We start from the raw sequence: 22,583 nt of genomic DNA on the forward strand, positions 1-22,583 counted from the left end.
ACTGATAATTTTTGTTTTAATCACTATTTTATTAGAGGTTGCAAGATGGTGATATTTCCAGTTTGGTCACTTCTTCTATATTTATTAACTGTGAATTCTTCTGTAAAGAAGAGCTTTCCTTTCTTAACTCATGTAAAATATAGTTCTTTCTGTATTCTATTACTATATAAGGATAAACAATTCTTTTACCAGTTTTCAGGAAGAGATTGATATAGTGGTGACAAATAAACCTGTATTTCTGTCTCCCTTCCCCTCAGTAGAGGGGCCTTCTTAATTATAAATTAAATTCCTTTTTATAGTTTTTATTTTACTTGTATACCAATGTTTTTAATAGTATTGTTTACAGTAGCCAAAAGGTAGAAACAATACAATTTTCCATCTATGGTTGAAACATTAAGATGTGGTATGTCCATTACCTATAAAAAGGAAAGAAGTTCTTATACATATTACAACATGGAGGAACCTTTGAAAACATGTGAGTGAAATAAGCCAGACACAATAGGGCAAATATTATATGATTCCATTTATATGAAATATCTAGAATAAGAAACTTCGTATAGCAAAATGTATATTAAGGATAGTTACCAGGAGCCAGAGGTAAGGTTATGGGGAATTAGTGTTTAGTGGGTAGAGTTTCTGCTTGGGGTGATGACAAAGTTTTAGTAAATGAAAGGTGGTGTTAATAACATAACACTTTGTAAAAGCAGTGTCACTGAATTGTAAAACACTTAAAAGTGGCTAAAATGGTAAATTTTGTTATTTACGTGTTAGAACGATAAAACCTTTTTTTTTTAATAATTGAAAGAAAGCGCAGATTACAACCCTTTTTTACGCAAATTTTGAAGTGGAAAAGAAATGCCAACAGAAAATTAAACTTATATCTTCAGTTTAGATAAAAATTTTCCTTGTGTATTGTACTTTTAAAATTTTCTTTCTTTTTTTTTTGTATATTGTATTTTAAAACACAGAGTTCTACTTAGGAAATGTGGAAAATGTCCATTTATAAAGTGTTTGGAAGGATACCCTATTTTGCAGTATGTGGTCTTCCAGATTCTTTTGGGCTATAGAAATGCAGAGAAATATTTCATGTCATTTGCATTTCCTATAATCAGTGTTGTCTGGTGGAGCCTTCCATTATTCAGCTTTCTGACATCTTATCAAAAATTAGTAAAGCAGCAAGAATTCTTGCCTGGTTAGTTTCCACGGTGCAGCCATTTAATACCATCTCATCTAAAATGATATGTTCTTTATCCAAATTAAGCATTATGTCTAATTTACTCATTCAGCTGAAATACTCATCTAAAACTTCTGTAAAGTTATGGATAAATTCATTAATAGTCATCTCATTCTCAATGTCATTAACTCCAACCACAACAAAGAGAGCTAAATACTGACAATATATCAGTGTAAAATCCTTGTATTCAATGAGCAAACATTGTTCATTGTATTGAGAAAGACAGCTCTTTGTGAGTTCTATTTCCAGAAGTGTGTACTTATTTATCTTCATGTGTTCATAGTACTTAGAAAATCAGCTCTGTCCTTGTTTATTCACCATGAGGAAAAACTTTATCATTTTCTCCTCCTGGCCAATATTTTTCGAAACATAGATCAAAATTTACGGGAAGGGTGGTGCAACATGTGTGGCTTCATGGGCAGCAGTGTTGGAGGTAGCTTTTCCTGGAGCCCCCTCCTCCTTTCCTGCAGATTACCCCTCAACCTTGTTAACTGCGCAGTGTGCGCTTCCTTGGGGCAGTCATTTCATTTTGTTTTTTATAAATTAAATCTGAATTTCTGAATTAAAGAAAAAATATGTTTATATTTGCATTCATTTTCCTTTTGAATACCCAAATTGAAACAGCTTTGGACAGTTGTCTTTATGGTTTTAATTTGCATTTCCTTTATGATCAGGGTTGTATTCATTTTCATATTTTTAAGAATTGTTGATATTTGCTCATTTGTGAACTGTTGGTTTATATCCTTTGACAATACATTTTAATTTCTACCTTTTGGATATAATTGAAGTGGGATCTATGTTTATGTTTATGTGTAGTCTCTATTTATGTTCTTTTGAATTGTATGATTTTTATATTAAAAGACATTATAAAGAAGACTTGACTAAATGAAGATATATACCCTGTTTAAGGAATAGAAGACTGTGGTAAAAATGTGAGTTCTTTCCAAGTTGACCTATAGATTGGAGGCAGTTCTATTTAAATTCCCAGAAGCTGTTAGGGGAAGGGATGGACAGTGGAGCTTGTTAAGCTGATTCTAAATTTAATATGGAAAAGAAGAAAACTAAGACTAGCTAAAGAACTTCTGAAGCACATCTAGGTGTATATGTGGGTATGTGTGAGGGGACACTGGATTTATGAAAGAGCTGTGGGGAAAGGATGAACTTCTCAAGAAATAGTGATGAAAATAATTTTAAAGCTATTTTTGTTTATTTGTTAAACCTTCATAAGTGTGCTGAACTTATGCCAGTGCCTCAGAATTTAAATTATTTTGGCTTTATTATTCTTCCAGAGATACTTTGTACATATTCAAAGATGCGCATAATCTTCCCTTTTTAGATAAATAATGGCATAACATTTTTTATTGTGAAATATAGCATAACTTTTTTATTGTGAAATGTAACATACACACACACACACACACACACACACACACACACAAACCCAGTACATTTCAAAGTACTTTGTAACTAGTAGTTAAAGAAAGGATTTCAGAGTTTCTTATGGGTTACTGTTCCACAGTTTCATATTTTTTCCTTCTAGCTGCTAAGAAATATCAGTATACTGATTCACACTAATTCTCTTTTCGTTATAACTCTTCCTTCTTCTTTGGTCCTTCACCCAGTCGTTTAGGAGTATTTAGGCTGTGCCCGTTCTGACTTTTTCATGTTGTAAAGGGTGTCGACAATATAGATAGAGAAATGGGACTAGTTCTTAGAGAGGTTGGCCCCTCTGGGTCTCAGGACTTATCTGGTCTAGGAACCATCTGGAGGTTGTAGATTTCTGGAAAGTAATCTTAGTGTGTGAAACTTTTGTAGAATCTCAGATAGAGCCCTGGGTGTTCTTTAGGGTTAGCAGGAATGGTTTTGGTTGGGGTTTGGCAAACCGTGGTAATTAGCGATATCTAGCTGACGCTTGAGTAGAAGTAACCTCCGGAATAGCTTCTCAACTCTATTGAATTGGTGTTTCTTGTAGGCCCTTGTTGAGTGGACCAATATGGGTTTGGTGAAAACGTTGTTTTAGAGAGATTAGTTTTTTTTTTTAATTCATGGTTAAGGTTTATTATAATAATGAAACAGAGCAAAGGTGGCAGGAAAAAGATGTATATTAATGAGAGTCTGGAGAGGTCAGCCTCAGGCTTTCAAGTCTTTTCCCTGCCAGGGTCTCAAAGAAGAAATTTTAGGTTTGTATATTTTGCAAGGTTTGTATATGTTACAAGAATAAATTTTTTAAAAGACCCATAGGACTCCATAACAGAAACAATAAACTCTGATATAAAATATGGACCGTACTTAATAATATATTGTTTATCAATTGTAACAAAGGTACCACACAAATGCAATGTGTTTATAGTAGAAAAACTGCATGTGAGGGAGGTGTATGGAAACTCTTTTATTTCTGCATGATTTTCAGTAATTCTACCACTTCTCCAATAAAAAAAAAATTAAGCTGGACAGTGAGTACAGTGATATTTGTCTTTGTTCTTAAACAATATAGTTTTTACAAAGGATACTTTTTTAGAAACCTTCATCATTATGAAAATTGTATTATGTGTAATGAGCACTAGATGGTGCTCATATTAGGCAAGAAGGCAGCCTTTGGCCTAGTCATTTAAAACTCATTTTTCTGAGTACCAAAGTAATGCGTATTCATATTTTAGTACCTTTAAATACGGAAAAGTACTGAAAGCCAAAACAAGATAAAAATAATAGCAATGAGGTGTAACATTTCGGCACATATCCTTTCACTTCTTTCTCTTGTTTAAAAATGTTGGGATCGTGTTTTACATTCTGCCTGCTTTAGCTAACCCTCCTGTTAGTGTTTTCCCTACAATGTAATTTTTTTTTCCTACAATGCAATTTTAAACGGTGGTGGAGCATTTCTGTCTTATGGACGGTCATATTTTATTAACTAATATTGAACATTTTGGCTGTTTCTTTTTTTTAATGATTATGTATAAAGCTCTGGTGAACTTTGTAGCCAAGTCTTTGTGCATGTCCTTAATTATAAAAGTGGAATAAGTTCTTAATAGTGGATTTGCATAAAAGAATTTTTTTTGTATCACACAGATAAAACTTCATTGGAGAAAAATAGAAAATACAGAAACAAAAGGGAAAATAGTCATATATTTCTTATCACATAGAGATAACATTACTGTTGGTACTTTTTCTATGTATATACCTCTAATAGACTAGTGCATTTGTATCTATTTTTTAAACAAAAAATGGGATACTGTATTACTATTATGTAACTTTTTTCAATTACTGTATTTGACAGCCTTCCTTGTCAATAAATGTGAATTTTTTTTTCTTTTATTTCATACAATAGTTATTGAAATGCCTCCCTTTGCTAGGTACTGTTTTGGTTCTTTTTTTTTTTAATTAGAGAAGTTGTAGGTTTAGAAGACAATCATACATGAAATTCAGGATTCTATCCATATACCAACCCACCACCACCATCTTATGTTGGTGTGAAATATTTGTTACAATTGATGATATCATTTAAAAATAATTGTACTATTTTTTTAAGTTACCATTGTTACAATGGATGAGAGGTTACTAAAATTGTACTGTTATCTCTCATCCATGATTTACATTAGGTGTATTTTTTCCCCATATACTGTCCTATTATTAATACCTTGTATTACTATTGTACATTTGTTATTATTCATAAAAGAAAAAAACATTCTTATACTTGTACTATTAACTATAGTCCGTCACCTACAATAAGGTTCATTGTGTTGTACAGTCCCTTGTTTTATCTTTTAGTTTTTCTTCTAGTAATATATACATTGTATAGTTTCTCCTTTTAACTACATTTACCTCTATAGTTCAGTGCTGTTGAATACCCTCACAATAATAAGCTACCCTCACTATCATCCATTTCTATACTTTCACCATCAATTTAAATAGAATTTCTGTACAAGTTAAGTATCAACTCCCCATTGTCTAACCCCAATCTATCTCTTGGTAACCTTTATTTTAGATTATAGCTATTTTCTTTTGCTTATTACAATTAGTTCATAACAGTGAGATCATACAATATTTATCCTTTTACATCTGGCTTATTTCACTCAAAATGTCCTCAAAGTTCATCCATGTTGCCATATGCATCAGAAGGTCATTCCTTTTATGACTGAATAGTGTTTCCTTGTATGGATATACCACATTTTGTCCATCCATTCATCAGGTGATGGGTACTTGGGTTGCTTCCACTGTTTGGCAGTTGTGAATAATGCTGCTATGAACATCTGTGCACAAATATCTGTTTGAGTCCCTGCTTTCAGTGCTTCTGGGTGTATACCTAGTAGTGGGATTGCTGGATCACATAATAATTCTATATTAGCTTCTTGAGGAACAGCTAAACTGTCTTCCACAGTGGCTGTTCCATTTTATATTCCCACCAGTAATGAATGAATATTCCTAATTCTCCACATCCTCTTCAGCACTTGTAGTTTTTTGTTTTTTTAGTAATGGCCATTCTAGTAGGTGTAAAATGGTATCTCATTGTTGTTTTGATTTGCATTTCCTTAATACCTAGTGATGCTAAGTATCTCTTCATGTGCTTTTTAGTCATTTGTATATACTCTTTGGGGAGATGTCTATTCAAGTCTTTTGCCCATACTTTTTATTGTTGAGTTGTAGGATTTCCTTATATATTCTGGATATTAAGCTCTTATCTGATATGTGGTTTCCACAAATTTTCTCCCAGTGAGTAGGTTGTCTTTCCACTTTTGTGATAAATTCCTTTGTGCACCAAAATTCTTAGTGTTGAGTTCCCATTATCTATTTTTTTCTTTCATTACTTGTGTTTTGGATATAAAGTCTAAAGAAACCATTGACTATCACAAGATCTTGAAGGTGCTTCCTTATAGTTTCTCCTAGGAGTTTTATGGTCCTGGTTCTTATATTTATGGCTTTGATCTGTTTTCAATTAATTTTTTTATATGGTGTGGGATAGGGGTCCTCTTTCATTCTTTTACATATGTATATCCAGTTCTCTCAATATTACTTATTGAAGAGACTGTTCTTTTTTTTTTTAAACCTACATTTATTATCTTAACTGCTCTAAAATGGGATGTGTTCTTCTGGAGGCTCTAGGAAAAAATCTGTTTCTTTGCCTTTCCCTGATTCTAGAAGCACCTGCATTCTTTGGATTGTGACCCCTTTCTCCATCTTCAAATTCAGCAGCTAGCATCTTCTTTTCTCTCAGATCTCCTACCCTCTCTCCCCCCTTTTTTCTTAAATATTTTTACTGACAAATCTTCACATACATATAGTCCATACATGATGTATAATCAGTGGCTAGCAATATCATCACATAGTTATACATTCATCATGATCATTTTTAGACATTTGCAAAAAAACTACAGAAAAACAAAAGAAAGAAGAAAAAACTCGTATATGCCATATACCTTACCTCTCCCTCTCATTGACCACTAGTGTTTTAATCTACTAAATTTATTTTACTCCTTATCCCCCCATTATTTATTTATTTTTATCCATATTTTTCTACTCATCTGTCCATACCCTGGATAAAAGGAGCAAGGTTTTCACAATCATACAGTCACATTGTAAAAGTTATATTGTTATACAATTGTCTTCAAGAATGAAGACTACTGTAACATATAAGCTCAACAGTTTCAGGTACTTCTCTCCAGCCACTCTAATATACCATTAACTAAAAAGGGATATCTGAATAATTGGTAAGAATAATTTCCAGCATAACCTCTCTACTGTGTTTGGAATCTCTCAGCCACTGAATCTTTGTTTTGTCTCATTTCTCTTTTCTCCATTTTAGTCAAGAAGTCTTTCTCAATCTGATAATGCTCGGTCCTGGCTCATCCCCAGGAGTCATGTACCGTGTTGCCAGAGGGATTTACACTCCTGGGAGTCATGTCCCACGTAGGAGGAAGGGCAGTGAGTTCACCTGCCGAGTTGGCTTAGAGAGAGAGAGGCCACATCTTAGCATAAAAGAAGTTCTCTCGGGGTGACTCTTAGGCATAATTATAAGTAGGCTTTTTAAACTTCTGCTTTGCAGGAGTAAGTTTCATAGAGGTGAGCTCCAAGATTGAGGGCTTGACTTATTAAATTGGTTGTCCTCAATGCTTGTGAGAATATCAGGAATTCCCCAGATGGGGAAATTTAATATTTCCTCCTTCCCAAGTTCCCTAAGAGCTCTTTGCAGAATACTTTTTTATTCTTTGCCCAGATTGCTCTGGGTTATATCAGGACATCACACTAACCTGTACAAACCAATAAGATCTCACTCCGTATTCAAAAGCCCGTGTAATTATTTTGTTCTAATAAACTGACTGTACAAGTTAAATTAGAGAGTGCGCTATCCAAACTATAAATTTTGCACCAAATAAACATCTCCTCATTTGGTCTCACACAGAAGTTGAAATTTTAAAATATGAACCATATAATCCTTATTTTGTATGCTGGTTTACCTTAACCCTATCCAGATCAGCTTCATTCATATGTCTAGTTGAAATCATATCACTTTTTTAACTTTTTAAAACAGTTGCTGTATGGTGTAATGCTGACTTTTATAGCTTCAGTGCTCTAATTCTGAGTCTCAGAATGAATCTTGGAGGGAGACCCTCTCTCTAAGAATCTCCTGCTTAAATCTGTTCCCGTTCTGTCACTCTCCATGACCTTGTTCTCCTCTATTTTTCTTCACTGCACTTGGCTCCTCCAGAAATGACTTTATAAATACGTTTATTTACTTCTTCACTGCACATCTCCTCCACTAAAATATAAGCCACATGACAGCTTGGACCTCATCACTCAAACTCCCTGCAAGATTCCCAGCCTTTAAAACAGTGCCTAGGGTGCGTGGGTGGTTCAGTGGTAGAATGCCCACCTTCCATGCGGGAGACCCAGGTTTTGATTCCTGGACAACGCACATACCACCACCACCACCACCACCCCCAAAAAACTGTCCTTCAAAAATTGAGAAGATGGAACTTCAGGTACTCGTGTGACACCTGAGACTCAGAAATCTGTGTAGTATTTTAAACCTTTCCTTGAGTGTATACTCTGTTTAAGGGAAACCTACTGAAAAATCCTTTCTCTAAGTTTCGTAATCTTTTCCTCAGTTCAGAGACGTTGAAGAGACTTTTATTGAATTAGGTCACAAGTTTTTAACTGACGGAAAGAATTAAATGATTGTAAAATTATTTTTCTCTTGGAATCTTTATTGCATTTCTTCTTTTTATATATTTTTTCTCTTTGGCACATTTAGTCAAAACGGTCAGTCTGGTCTGTCATTGAAGAGGGCCTGGAATATTTGATCTTAAGCTTTGCTTGAATGGTGACCAAAATGTACTAGGTCACTTTGCTAAGGAAATAAATAATTTGAGACTTTTAAATGGTGTCTTGTTTTCTCTAATTGAGGAACCAAAAGTAGTTAAGTTTCTATATCTTGAGGAAAAGAACTTTATTTTGTATTCTTTCATGCAAAATTATTTTAGAAGATGCTTGAGTTTGCCTGAAGATTATTATTCCCTTAAACTGGAAGTCCAGAGAACTGAGAGTAATTGTGTTGAAATTGAAGAAAATCTAAGTAGCATTGTGTGGAGCATAAAAGTAAGAAGAGGCCAAGTACAAAACATTTTATTAACCTCAAGTGCACCTTCATTTCTTTTCTTGTTGTTTTGATTGGAATCTGAATCTTTAAGTCATATTTTCTGTTTTGAGAAAATAAAAGCAAAATTATCTGATCTGGTAGCTGCTGAAATTTTGGGACTGCACATAGAATTGTGAATCGTATGGATATCATACAGAACCTTTTTGGTTCTGGTTGGTGCATTAAAAATTGAAATAATAAATTTTATATGCTGTTTTTATCCTTTGACTTTTTCCTATGAATAGGTCCCTTTAAAAAGTTAACATTCCCATGATTTAACCACTGAATGGACTGGTTCTTCTTAGCTTTGTGAATAAATGGTTTCTGTAATTCTCTTTGCCAAGTTAAGGGTAAAAAGTCTTCAGAAATGCTTCTATGCTTTTCTAAATGGTTACTTGTTGATTTACTCAGGCCGTGTTATGTATTTATCACAATATGTATGTTGTGGGCTGGGGTGAAAATGACATTGTTAATATAAATGATCAATTTTAAAATTATGGCAGAATTTTCAGTGAGGACTCTATCATTTTTATTATTTATTTTATGAACTTTATAATTATAGCTTTTTTGATTGTTCAGCAAAACTGTGTTCAGGAATCTGAGTATAATTTTCCCACTGAGAAGTCAATTTCTTAACTCTTTGACCATCTGTCCTTTTTTTTTTTAATTTGATTATAGAAATTTTCAAATCTGTAGAAAAGTTGAAAAATTTTAAAGTGATCACCCTTCCATACACCAGCAATATTGTACAATTACTAGTTTACTATACTTCTGTTAATGTATCTGTCCATTTATGGATTACTATATCTAACCATGAAATTCATCCTTTATTTTTGTTTCTTTTTTGGATGCGTTTTAAGGTAAATTACTGCATTAGTATATTAAATACTTCAGATTACTTATCATTAACTAGGATGAAATATTTAATTACAGTACTTTTTCCTTTTGAGGCACTGTAACAAAACTAAAATTTACTAATCTTGAATATAGGATATGACAGATATGTATATGATATGACAAATATTTGACAGATTCATACATCTGAATCAAACGATAGGGCGTTAATATCACAAGAAAATTATCTCAATCCCTGCACCTAGTAAAAATTTTGAGCTTTTTCCGCATAGAAGTATTCCTGCTTAATCTAGAATTTCATATAAATGGAATCATACCTTAAAATGTCATTACTCAAGTCTGCTTCCCATCAGCATAATGTCTTGTGATTCATCCATGTTGGTGTGTGTGTTAAGTAATGTGTTCCTTTTTACTGCTGTTAGCATTCCATTATATGAATATAACGCTTTTAAAAAAGTGTTCTATATATGAATAGCTGAGTTGTTTGTATTTAGGGTAATTTGAATAAAGCTGCTACACACATTTTTTGTAACTCTCTTTGTAAGTTAGTCTTATTATCCAGAAGCATATCTAGGAGTGGAATTGCTTTGACAAAGTGAGGAGTAAGCTTAATATTAATAAGAAATGTCCAGATAATTTTCCAAAGTGTCTGCACCATTGACTACCCCAAAAACAATGTATAAGAAAGAGTTGTAGCAGTCAGTTTTTTCAAGTTTAGTAATTTTGGTAAGTACATAGTGGTATCTCATAATGATTTTAATTCATCTTTTCCTTATAATTCATGCTATTATTTAAAAAAAATTTTTTTTTAACTTTTTCATTGTATCATATAACATTATACTATGTATAATAATAAATAAGCAATAGTTTTCAAAGCACTCTTCAACAAGTGGTTACAGGACAGAATCCCAGAGTTTGTCATGGATTACATACAATCATTCCATATTTTTATAGGAGGCTGGAGGGTTTAAATTCTTTTTTGTCATCACAATCAACATTTTTCCTTCTTTTTTTGTGAAAAATAATATATATACAAAAAGCTGTAAATTTCAAAGCACAGCACCACAATTAGTTGTAGAACATATTTGAGACTTTAACAGGGGTTACAATGTCACAATTTTAGGTTTTTGCTTCTAGCTGCCCTAAAATATTGAAGACTAAAAGAGATACCAATTCAATGATTCAGCATTCATATTCATTTGTTAAGTCCTGTCTTCTGTGTATAATTCCACCATCACCTTTGATCTTTCCATACCTCTGTTTAGGGTTGTTGGGCTATAGCAATTCTAAATTTTTTTTTTTTTTGCATTTTTTTTTTTTATTAATTAAAAAAAATTAACTAACACAACATTAGAAATCAATCCATTCTACATATGCAATCAGTAATTCTTAATATCATCACATAGGTGTATGGTCATCATTTCTCAGTACATATGCATCGATTTAGAGAAAGAAATAGCACGACAACAGAAAAAGAAATAAAGTGATAACACAGAGAAAACACAAATAAAAATAAAAAGTACAAAAATATATAAGAGAAAGAAAAAAAAACAAAAAAAAACTATAGATCAGATGCAGCTTCATTCAGCGTTCCAACATAATTACATTACAGTTAGGCAGTATTGTGCTGACCATTTTTTTTTTTTTTTTTTAGACATCATACCATTCTACATATGCAATCAGTAATTCTTAACATCATCACATAGATGCATGATCATCGTTTCTTAGTACATTTGCATCGGTTTAGAAGAACTAGCAGTATAACAGAAAAAAATATAGAATGTTAATATAGAGAAAAAAAATAAAAGTAATAATAATAAGAACAAAACAAACAAAACAAAACAAAACAAGAACCTATCGCTCGGATGCAGCTTCGTTCAGTATTTTAACATGATTACTTTACAATTAGGTATTATTGTGCTGTCCATTTTTGAGTTTTTGTATCTAGTCCTATTGCACAGTCTGTATTCCATCAGCTCCAATTACCCATTATCTTACCCTGTTTCTAACTCCTGCTGAACTCTGTTACCAATGACATATTCCAAGTTTATTCTCGAGTGTCGATTCACATCATTGGGACCATACAGTATTTGTCTTTTAGTTTTTGGCTAGACTCACTCAGCATAATGTTCTCTAGGTCCATCCATGTTATTACATGCTTCATAAGTTTATCCTGCCTTAAAGCTGCATAATATTCCATCGTATGTATATACCACAGTTTGTTTAGCCACTCGTCTGTTGATGGACATTTTGGCTGTTTCCATCTCTTTGCAATTGTAAATAACGCTGCTATAAACATTGGTGTGCAAATGTCCGTTTGAGTTTTTGCCCTTAATTCCTTTGAGTAGATTCCCAGCAATGGTATTGCTGGGTCGTATGGCAATTCTATATTCAGCTTTTTGAGGAACCGCCAAACTGTTTTCCACAGTGGTTGCACCATTTGGCATTCCCACCAACAGTGGATAAGTGTGCCTCTTTCACCGCATCCTCTCCAGCACTTGTCATTTTCTGTTTTGTTGATAATGGCCATTCTGGTGGGTGTGAGATGATATCTCATTGTGGTTTTGATTTGCATTTCTCTAATGGCCAGGGACATTGAGCATCTCTTCATGTGTCTTTTGGCCATTTGTATTTCCTCCTCTGAGAGGTGTCTATTCAAGTCTTTTTCCCATTTTGTAATTGGGTCGGCTATCTTTTTGTTGTTGAGATGAACAATCTCTTTATAAATTCTGGATACTAGACCTTTATCTGATATGTCGTTTCCAAATATTGATTCCCATTGTGTAGGCTGTCTTTCTACTTTCTTGATGAAGTTCTTTGATGCACAAAAGTGTTTAATTTTGAGGAGTTCCCATTTATTTATTTCCTTCTTCAGTGCTCTTGCTTTAGGTGTAAGGTCCATAAAACCGCCTCCAATTGTAAGATTCATAAGATATCTCCCGACATTTTCCTCTAACTGTTCTATGGTCTTAGACCTAATGTTTAGATCTTTGATCCATTTTGAGTTAACTTTTGTGTAGGGTGTGAGATATGGGTCTTCTTTCATTCTTTTGCTATGGATATCCAGTTCTCTAGGCACCATTTATTGAAGAGACTGTTCTGTCCCAGGTGAGTTGGCTTGACTGCCTTATCAAAGATCAAATGTCCATAGATGAGAGGGTCTATATCTGAGCACTCTATTCGATTCCATTGGTCGATATATCTATCTTTATGCCAATACCATGCTGTTTTGACCACTGTGGCTTCATAATATGCCTTAAAGTCAGGCAGTGCAAGACCTCCAGCTTCGTTTTTTTTCCTCAAGATGTTTTTAGCAATTCGCGGCACCCTGCCCTTCCAGATAAATTTGCTTATTGGTTTTTCTTTCTGAAAAATAAGTTGTTGGGATTTTGATTGGTATTGCATTGAATCTGTAAATCAATTTAGGTAGGATTGACATCTTAACTATATTTAGTCTTCCAATCCATGAACACGGTATGCCCTTCCATCTGTTTAGGTCTTCTGTGATTTCTTTTAGCAGTTTTTTGTAGTTTTCTTTATATAGGTTTTTTGTCTCTTTAGTTAAATTTATTCCTAGGTATTTTATTCTTTTAGTTGCAATTGTAAATGGGATTCGTTTCTTGATTTCCCCCTCCGCTTGTTCATTGCTAGTGTATAGAAATGCTACAGATTTTTGAATGTTGATCTTGTAACCTGCTACTTTGCTGTACTCATTTATTAGCTCTAGTAGTTTTGTTGTGGATTTTTCCGGGTTTTCGACGTATGGTATCATATCATCTGCAAACAGTGATAGTTTTACTTCTTCCTTTCCAATTTTGATGCCTTGTATTTCTTTTTCTTGTCTAATTGCTCTGGCTAGAACCTCCAACACAATGTTGAATAATAGTGGTGATAGTGGACATCCTTGTATTGTTCCTGATCTTAGGGGGAAAGTTTTCAATTTTTCCCCATTGAGGATGATATTAGCTGTGGGTTTTTCATATATTCCCTCTATCATTTTAAGGAAGTTCCCTTGTATTCCTATCCTTTGAAGTGTTTTCAACAGGAAAGGATGTTGAATCTTGTCAAATGCCTTCTCTGCATCAATTGAGATGATCATGTGATTTTTCTGCTTTGATTTGTTGATATGGTGTATTACATTAATTGATTTTCTTATGTTGAACCATCCTTGCATACCTGGGATGAATCCTACTTGGTCATGATGAATAATTCTTTTAATGTGTTGTTGGATACGATTTGCTAGAATTTTATTGAGGATTTTTGCATCTATATTCATTAGAGAGATTGGTCTGTAGTTTTCTTTTCTTGTAATATCTTTGCCTGGTTTTGGTATGAGGGTAATGTTGGCGTCATAGAATGAATTAGGTAGTTTTCCCTCCACTTCGATTTTTTTGAAGAGTTTGAGGAGAGTTGGTACTAATTCTTTCTGGAATGTTTGATAGAATTCCCATGTGAAGCCGTCTGGTCCTGGACTTTTCTTTTTAGGAAGCTTTTGAATGACTGCTTCAATTTCTTTACTTGTGATTGGTTTGTTGAGGTCATCTATGTCTTCTTGAGTCAAAGTTGGTTGTTCATGTCTTTCCAGGAACCCGTCCATTTCATCTAAATTGTTGTATTTATTAGCGTAAAGTTGTTCATAGTATCCTGTTATTACCTCCTTTATTTCTGTGAGGTCAGTAGTTATGTCTCCTCTTCCATTTCTGATCTTATTTATTTGCATCCTCTCTCTTCTTCTTTTTGTCAATCTTGCTAAGGGCCCATCAATCTTGTTGATTTTCTCATAGAACCAACTTCTGGCCTTATTGATTTTCTCTATTGTTTTCATGTTTTCAATTTCATTTATTTGTGCTCTAATCTTTGTGATATCTTTCCTTTTGCTTGCTTTGGGGTTAGCTTGCTGTTCTTTCTCCAGTTCTTCCAAATGGATAGTTAATTCCTGAATTTTTGCCTTTTCTTCTTTTCTGATATAGGCATTTAGGGCAATAAATTTCCCTCTTAGCACTGCCTTTGCTGCGTCCCATAAGTTTTGATATGTTGTGTTTTCATTTTCATTCGCCTCGAGGTATTTGCTAATTTCTCTAGCAATTTCTTCTTTGACCCAGTCGTTGTTTAGGAGTGTGTTGTTGAGCCTCCACGTATTTGTGAATTTTCTGGCACTCTGCCTATTATTGATTTCCAACATCATTCCTTTATGGTCCGAGAAAGTGTTGTGTAAGATTTCAATCTTTTTAAATTTGTTAAGACTTGCTTTGTGACCCAGCATATGGTCTATCTTTGAGAATGATCCATGAGCACTTGAGAAAAAGGTGTATCCTGCTGTTGTGGGATGTAATGTCCTATAAATGTCTATTAAGTCTAGTTCATTTATAGTAATATGCAGATTCTCTATTTCTTTGTTGATCCTCTGTCTAGATGTTCTGTCCCTTGATGAGAGTGGTGAGTTGAAGTCTCCAACTATTATGGTATATGAGTCTATTTCCCTTTTCAGTGTTTGCAGTATATTCCTCACGTATTTTGGGGCATTCTGATTCGGTGCGTAAATATTTATGATTGTTATGTCTTCTTGTTTAATTGTTCCTTTTATTAGTATATAGTGTCCTTCTTTGTCTCTTTTAACTGTTTTACATTTGAAGTCTAATTTGTTGGATATTAGTATAGCCACTCCTGCTCTTTTCTGGTTGTTATTTGCATGAAATATCTTTTCCCAACCTTTCACTTTCAACCTATGCTTATCTTTGGGTCTAAGATGTGTTTCCTGTAGACAGCATATAGAAGGATCCTGTTTTTTAATCCATTCTGCCAATCTATGTCTTTTGATTGGGGAATTCAGTCCATTGACATTTAGTGTTATTACTGTTTGGATAATATTTTCCTCTAACATTTTGCCTTTTGTATTATATATATCATATCTGATTTTCCTTCTTTCTACACTCTTTTCCATATCTCTCTCTTCTGTCTTTTTGTATCTGACTCTAGTGCTCCCTTTAGTATTTCTTGCAGAGCTGGTCTCTTGGTCACAAATTCTTTCAGTGACTTTTTGTCTGAGAATGTTTTAATTTCTCCCTCATTTTTCAAGGATAATTTTGCTGGATATAGGAGTCTTGGTTGGCAGTTTTTCTCTTTTAGTATTTTAAATATATCATCCCACTGTCTTCTAGCTTCCATGGTTTCTGCTGAGAAATCTACACAAAGTCTTATTGGGTTTCCCTTGTATGTAATGGATTGTTTTTCTCTTGCTGCTTTCAAGATCTTCTCTTTCTCTTTGACCTCTGACATTCTAACTGATAAGTGTCTTGGAGAACGCCTATTTGGGTCTAATCTCTTTGGGGTGCGCTGCACTTCTTGGATCTGTAATTTTAGGTCTTTCATAAGAGTTGGGAAATTTTCAGTGATAATTTCTTCCATTAGTTTTTCTCCTCCTTTTCCCTTCTCTTCTCCTTCTGGGACACACACAACACGTATATTTGTGCGGTTCATATTGTCCTTGAGTTCCCTGATACCCTGTTTAAATTTTTCCATTCTTTTCTGGATAGTTTCTGTTTCTTTTTGGAATTCAGATGTTCCATCCTCCAATTCACTAATTCTATCTTCTGTCTCTTTAAATCTATCATTGTAGCTATCCATTATTTTTTCTATGTTTGCTACTTTATCCTTCAGTTCCATAAGTTCTGCGATTTGTTTTTTCAGTTTTTCTATTTCTTCTTTATGTTCAGCCCATGTCCTCTTCATGTCCTCCCTCAATTTATCGATTTCATTTTGAAGAGGTTTCCATTTCTGTTCGTATATTCAGCATTAGTTGTCTCAGCTCTTGTGTCTCATTTGAGCTATTGGTTTGTTCCTTTGACTGAGCCATATTCTCAATCTTTTGAGCGTGGACAGTTATCTTCTGCTGCTGGCGTCTGGGCATTTATTCAGATTTCTCTTGGTGTTGGACCCAGCAAGGTTGTAATATTTTTCTGTGAAATCTCTGGAATCTGTTTTTCTTATCTTGCCCAGTATGTGGTGCACGTGGCACACGTTTGTCTCAAGTGTTTGGAACGGGTCTCCCCCAGTCACGGATCTCCGTGGCCTGGGGATTTCGGATCCAATTCTCTCCGTTGGTTCAGGGGCCGTGCGTGGTGGGGGCGTCAGCTGCCGCGGCTTGAGGGGACCCTGTGGCTGGTTGCGGGCTGCAGCGGGCCTGGGGGATTCCCCACCGGACCAGGAAGCCTCCCGTGTGGGGGGGCTACCGCTGCTTGGATAGCCCTCCTATCCGAGACTCGTATCCGCGGACTCGAAGCAGAGACTCGAAGCCGCCCGCAAAAGAGGGGTGCCGCCTGCCTCGGCTTGGGAAACTTGCTTCTCCAATACTCTCAGCCGGCCCGGAAAGGAGGGAGGGAGTAGCTCGGACCACCGCAGCTGCCGCTGATCGGGAAATCACGCGCCGCTCGGGGGTCTCACCGCAGCCGAGTCTCGCAGTCAGTCTAGCCAGCCCAGACTTTGGATAGCCCTCTGATCTGAGATTCGTAGCCGCGGACTCAAAGCCGAGACTCGAAGCCGCCCGCAGAAGAAAGGCGCCGCCTGCCTCGGCTTGGGAAACTTGCTTCTCCGATACTCTCAGCTGGCCCGGGAAGGAGGGAGGGATTAGCTCGGACCGCCGCAGCTGCGGCTGCTCGGCAAATCACGCGCTGCTCGGGGGTCTCGCCGCAGCCAAGAGTCACAGTCAGACTTGCCAGCCCAAACTTTGTATAGCCCTCTGATCTGAGACTCGTAGCTGCGGACTCGAAGCCGAGACTCGAAGCCGCCCGCAGAAGTGTGGCGCCGGCCGCCTTGGCTGGGAAGCTTGTCTCTCCGAGTCTCTCAGCCAGCCCGGGAAGGAGGGAGGGATTAGCTCGGACCGCCGCAGCTGTGGCTGCTCGGGGGTCTCGCCGCAGCCAAGTCTCACAATCAGACTTGCCAGCCCAGACTTTGGATAGCCCTCTGATGCGAGACTCGTAGTCGCGGACTCGAAGCCGAGACTCGAAGCCGCCCGCAAAAGTGTGGCGCCGGCCGCCTTGGCTGGGAAGCTTGTCTCTCCGCGTCCCTCAGCCAGCCCGGGAAGGAGGGAGGGATTAGCTCGGACCGCCGCAGCTGCGGCTGCTCGGGAAATCGCCCGCCGCTCGGGGATCTCACTCACCGCAGCCGAGTTTCGCAGTCAGACTAACCAGCCCAGACTGGGTTACGCTGTGTGTCCATTCCCTGCTGTAGCCCCGGGAGCTGTTCCAATTCTAAATTTTGATATTGGAAGAGTCTGTCACTAATATGGAGTAGGGAGATGGAACTATCTGCTGTTCTGGAGAGGCTGGGCTAGGTTTCAGGACTTATCTGAACCAGGGACCCATCTGGAGGTTGTAGGTTTCTGGCAAGTTACTCTAGTGCCTGGCACTCTTGTGGAATCTTACACATTGCCCTAGGTGTTCTTTAGGATTGTCTGGAATGATCCTGGCTGGGGATTGGTAGATTATGATAGGTAGCAAGGTCTACCTGAAGCTTACATAAGAGCAACCTCCAGAGTAGCCTCTCTACTCTATTTAAACTCTCTCTGCCACTGATACTTTATTAATTATACTTCTTTTTCCCCTTTTGGTCAGGATGTAATTGTTGATCCCATGGTACCAGGTCTGGATTCATCCCTGGGAGTCATGTCCCACATCGCCAGCTAGACTGTCACCCCTGGATGTCATGTCCCACATAGCAAGGGTGGGCCATGATTTCACTTGCAAACTTGGGCTTAGAGAGACTGAGGCCACATCTGAGCAACAACAGAGGTCCTCCAGAAGTAACTCTTAGGCATACCTATAGGTAGTCTAAGCTTCTCTGCTACTGTGTAGTTTTCACAAGAGTAAGCCTCATGATCAAGGGCATGGCCTTTTGATTTGGGTATCCCTAAAATTTGGCACAGTAACAGGGGGTTCCCTGATGGTAGGGTTTAGTATTTCCGTATTGTTTCTCCCCTTCCTCAAGGAACTTAGCCAATACTTTTTGATTGTGTGCTTAATATACTCTAGGATGTTTCCAGGCATTACAATAATCTATATAGGATTAAAGGACCTCTTTCTTATTCTGTGCTTCCTGTGTTTCAGTTGTTCAAATGAGCTATACAGATAGGTTGAATTAGATTATATACTACAGAAAATTTCAGTTCCAGATCAAATCAACCTTTCTTCCATTGGTCTCAAAGAGTATGTGTGTGGTTCTAAAATATAGACACTGTCTTCCTTACCCTTATGTTCTGATTTACTTTAACCCCAGCCTGTTCAGCTTCGTTCTTATGACCATCTGTTCGTCATTAAAGGATTTGAACTATCTTTCATTAATGAAATTCACATATGAGATTGGTGTGATTAAAAGAACAACAACAACAAAAAACTGGTTTAAATTACTGACAGCTGTGCTTAGAGACTATATAATTAAAAAATTTAGATTCCTGACCAATCTATGGTTTATGGTTTCATGGCAGTTATAATACAGTCATTATATTCTTACAGCTTTCCTTGTCAAACATTTTCTGTTTCCTTCCAGACATATTTTTTGCATTATTGTAATCATAAACAAAGATATAATTTTAAAATAGGTTATACTTGGATGGTATGATACAACTTCTCTTATATATATGTAGACGTTCCAAGTAGTTGTGGCATTGTTTCTAGGTTGGTATTATGTAGGTCTGCTTTAATAAAAAGTAGCTAATCTCATTTCCTCAGTCTGTTTCTCAAAATTTTGAAAAGAAATGAGACGATATGGTGAAAGGACTTCAAATAGTAGATAGGTAAAACTGTACAAAATGAAAGTTATTTTTAGTCAGCAAATTTATTTTCATGTCACCAGTAAATATGTTAAAATCTTTGAACACAGTCCTTTTTAGAATAAAAAGTACTTTTCCCAAATCCTTTCTTCTCTTGTTGACACACTTTCTTAAAATATAACATAAAGGTCAGTTTTCAGTTCAGTGCTAGCTAAACAACCCTAAATTCTAAATCGGTGGAGCTCAAATTGTTCTGATAAATGTGTACTTTGTAATTATTGTTTTTTATTGTTGTAATTTAGTTTTTTTAACATTATTTTTCTCTGTAGTGTAAAAAAATTTAAAAATCTAATTTTATGTAGCAACTAAAATATTTTTACAGTTGAGAATATGATAAGGTGATTTTTTTTTTAGGTTACAGTGTTGTCCTGTAACCAACTGGTAACCTTCTTTTCCAAAATTATACAATGTTCAGCTTATTTTTTATTTTATTTTTTTAATTCCTGAGGAGCAATAACAAGGTCTGGCAGAATCCACTGACATCTCTTAGTAGTACTTGAAAAAGAAAGAGGTAGGTTGGTAGAAAAGAAAAGAGAGATATGAAAAAAGATAAAAAGACTTGGATGGTGGAAAGAACCACAAGCAGTTCCTTCTGGCGCTGCATATTGGCACTGTGGTGTAGGACACAAATCATTAGTTAAGTTATTGGCTTGCATGTGTGGCTTCTATTAATTTAAATTGTATTTTACTTGCAAATGTAGCCTGTATGATCTGTAAACACCAATTGACTAAACTATCTTACAAAAATCTTTTGCATATTTTTGTGTGTGAGAGTTGTCAGGAATAGATAATTATTTCATTAAATGACCTTATTTTATATATTTATTTTGGTATGGAAACTTGAATTCTCGAACTGTAGGCTTCTTTTGGAATTCACCTTTTTCCCCACCACCAAATATTCTTTCTTTTTCATTTGTCAGTTTTGTAAAACTGCTTGACATTTAGCAGTGGTCCTTTGTTGATGAGTGAAATGATACATGCTTTAACCCTGGACTCCTGTCCTGTCTTTGTATTCCTTCATTCTTGAAGCAGTGGCGGGTCTCCCTCAGCTGAGGAGCAGATCTAACCAGCAAGCCAGGGCTGTTGTTCTTCTCACCTGCCACTTGATGGCATTTGGAGGCATTTTCTTCAAGAATGGCTAATAGAGTCAATCATAAAACAGTCTTTATCATAAAATCAGTATGTCATTATCATAAAATTATATAATCAATAATTTTCTTTGTAATTGCCAAATTTTTTACTTTTTTTTAATCACAACTGAACATTTTTGTCTCTACCTCACTTTTCCATCTTTGAAGTTAAGGGCAGAACTGTTTATCATGTCTGAGGATTGTAACAGTTTAAATTCTGTATAGCAGTTATTGTATGTTCCATTGTCCATATTACTTAATACAAAAATTGTTTGCCTGGTACAATTTAAGAATTTAGATGGTATTGAATAGATTTGTTCTAAATTTACAGTGCCATGGCAGTAGTTTCCTAGTTAGATGTCATGTCCTTTATGAATTCTCTGCAGGCCATTCTGGGAAAATAATCTGTGTTTATATTAGAAGTTCTTGTACTTGCTTACTGTAAACATATAAAAATCACTGGATTTGGTATGAAAACATATAGACTTGCAATTTTGAAAATTTAGTAGTGTGTGTGCTTATAAGTCACAGTTATGCACTATTGTGGGAATGATAATTGGTTAAACCTTTCTGGAATGTAATTTGCAGTATTCATCAGAACAGAAGGGTTCATTGATCTCATAATTCTAGAATCTATGATAAGAAGATAAGTGGACAAGTTCAGAAATATGTGTAGAAAGATATATTTGTAATAATGTACTTTATAGCAGTGTTTATGATAGCAGAAAATTGCTTATAACCTAAATATCTGCCACTAAGGAGATGGGATAAACAAACAAAAATTATGCTTCTTGCACGTTGAAACAATATACAACCATTAAAAATGATCATATGCTTTGGATAGTGGTTAAAGCCAGTTATAAAATCATTCATATAACATAATCATGTTTATAAAAATTATGTATATGTGTGTATTTTACAAATGTGTTTATTTATATAACTTTTTTTGTATAGCTTTTTTCAGCCTTTTGTTTTATTTATTTTATTATTATTATTTTTTCTCTGTATGGTGTATGGCAGGGGTCACATTTTCATGCTTTTCCTATGTGAGTATCCTGTTATTGTAGTACCATTTGTTGAATTTTTGGTTTTGTTTGTTTTTTTGTTTCTTTGCTTGATTGTTTGTTTGTTTTTGGGAAGTGCATGGGCTGGGAATTGAACCCAGGTCTCCTTTATGGCAGGTGAGAATTCTACCACTGAACTACCCTTGCAGCCCCATTCTATTCTTTTTATAGTTGTATTTTTTAAAACTTGTTATTTTGAAATAATTATATGTTTACAGGAAGGTGTGCACACCTCCCCCGCATAAAATTTACAACGAGGTCTTACGTACTTTCACTTAGTTTCCTCCAGCAATCACATTTTAGATAAGTATAATATAATACAAAGCCAGAAAATTGACATTTGTACAATTCACAGAGCCTATTCAAATTTCAGCCATTGTCTCTGCACTCATTTGTGTGTGTATGTGTGCACATAGCAGTATAAAATTTTATCAAATGTGTGAGTTTGAGTAACCACCTACTTAACTATTCCATCATAACCAGGCTCCCTTGTGCTCTCCCTGTATTGCTATACTCATCTTTCTCTGACCCCCCCCACCTCCAGACCCCATCCCTAAATTCCGATAACCACTAATCTGTTTTCCATCTCTATAATTTTGTTTCAAGAATGCTATATAAATGGAATTAGACAAAATGTAACCTTTTGAGCTTGGCTCTTTTCACCCAACTTAGTATCCCTGGGATCCATCCAAGTCATTGTGTGTATCAATAGTACCTTCTTTTGTTGCTGAGTAGTATTCCATGTTGTGAATGTACCACAGTTTGTTTAAATATTCACCTATTAAAGGACATTTGGATTATTTCCAGATTTTGACTGTCATGAATAATATGCTATGAACATTTATGA

General features: G+C 35.6%; 1 protein-coding gene and 1 pseudogene across 4 annotated transcripts in view; one reads left to right on the forward strand and one right to left on the reverse strand.

Annotated features, from left to right (window-relative positions):
- The window catches only part of DYM (dymeclin), a 603,069-nt gene that overhangs the window by 80,682 nt on the left and 499,804 nt on the right, over positions 1-22,583 (forward strand). The gene's annotated exons all lie outside the window — the stretch shown is intronic.
- On the reverse strand, positions 1,139-1,573 carry LOC143662597 (AP-4 complex subunit sigma-1 pseudogene; annotated as a pseudogene).

This window comes from Tamandua tetradactyla, chromosome 18, assembly GCF_023851605.1.
Source record: "Tamandua tetradactyla isolate mTamTet1 chromosome 18, mTamTet1.pri, whole genome shotgun sequence".
In the NCBI taxonomy this organism is placed as follows: Eukaryota; Metazoa; Chordata; class Mammalia; order Pilosa; family Myrmecophagidae; genus Tamandua; species Tamandua tetradactyla.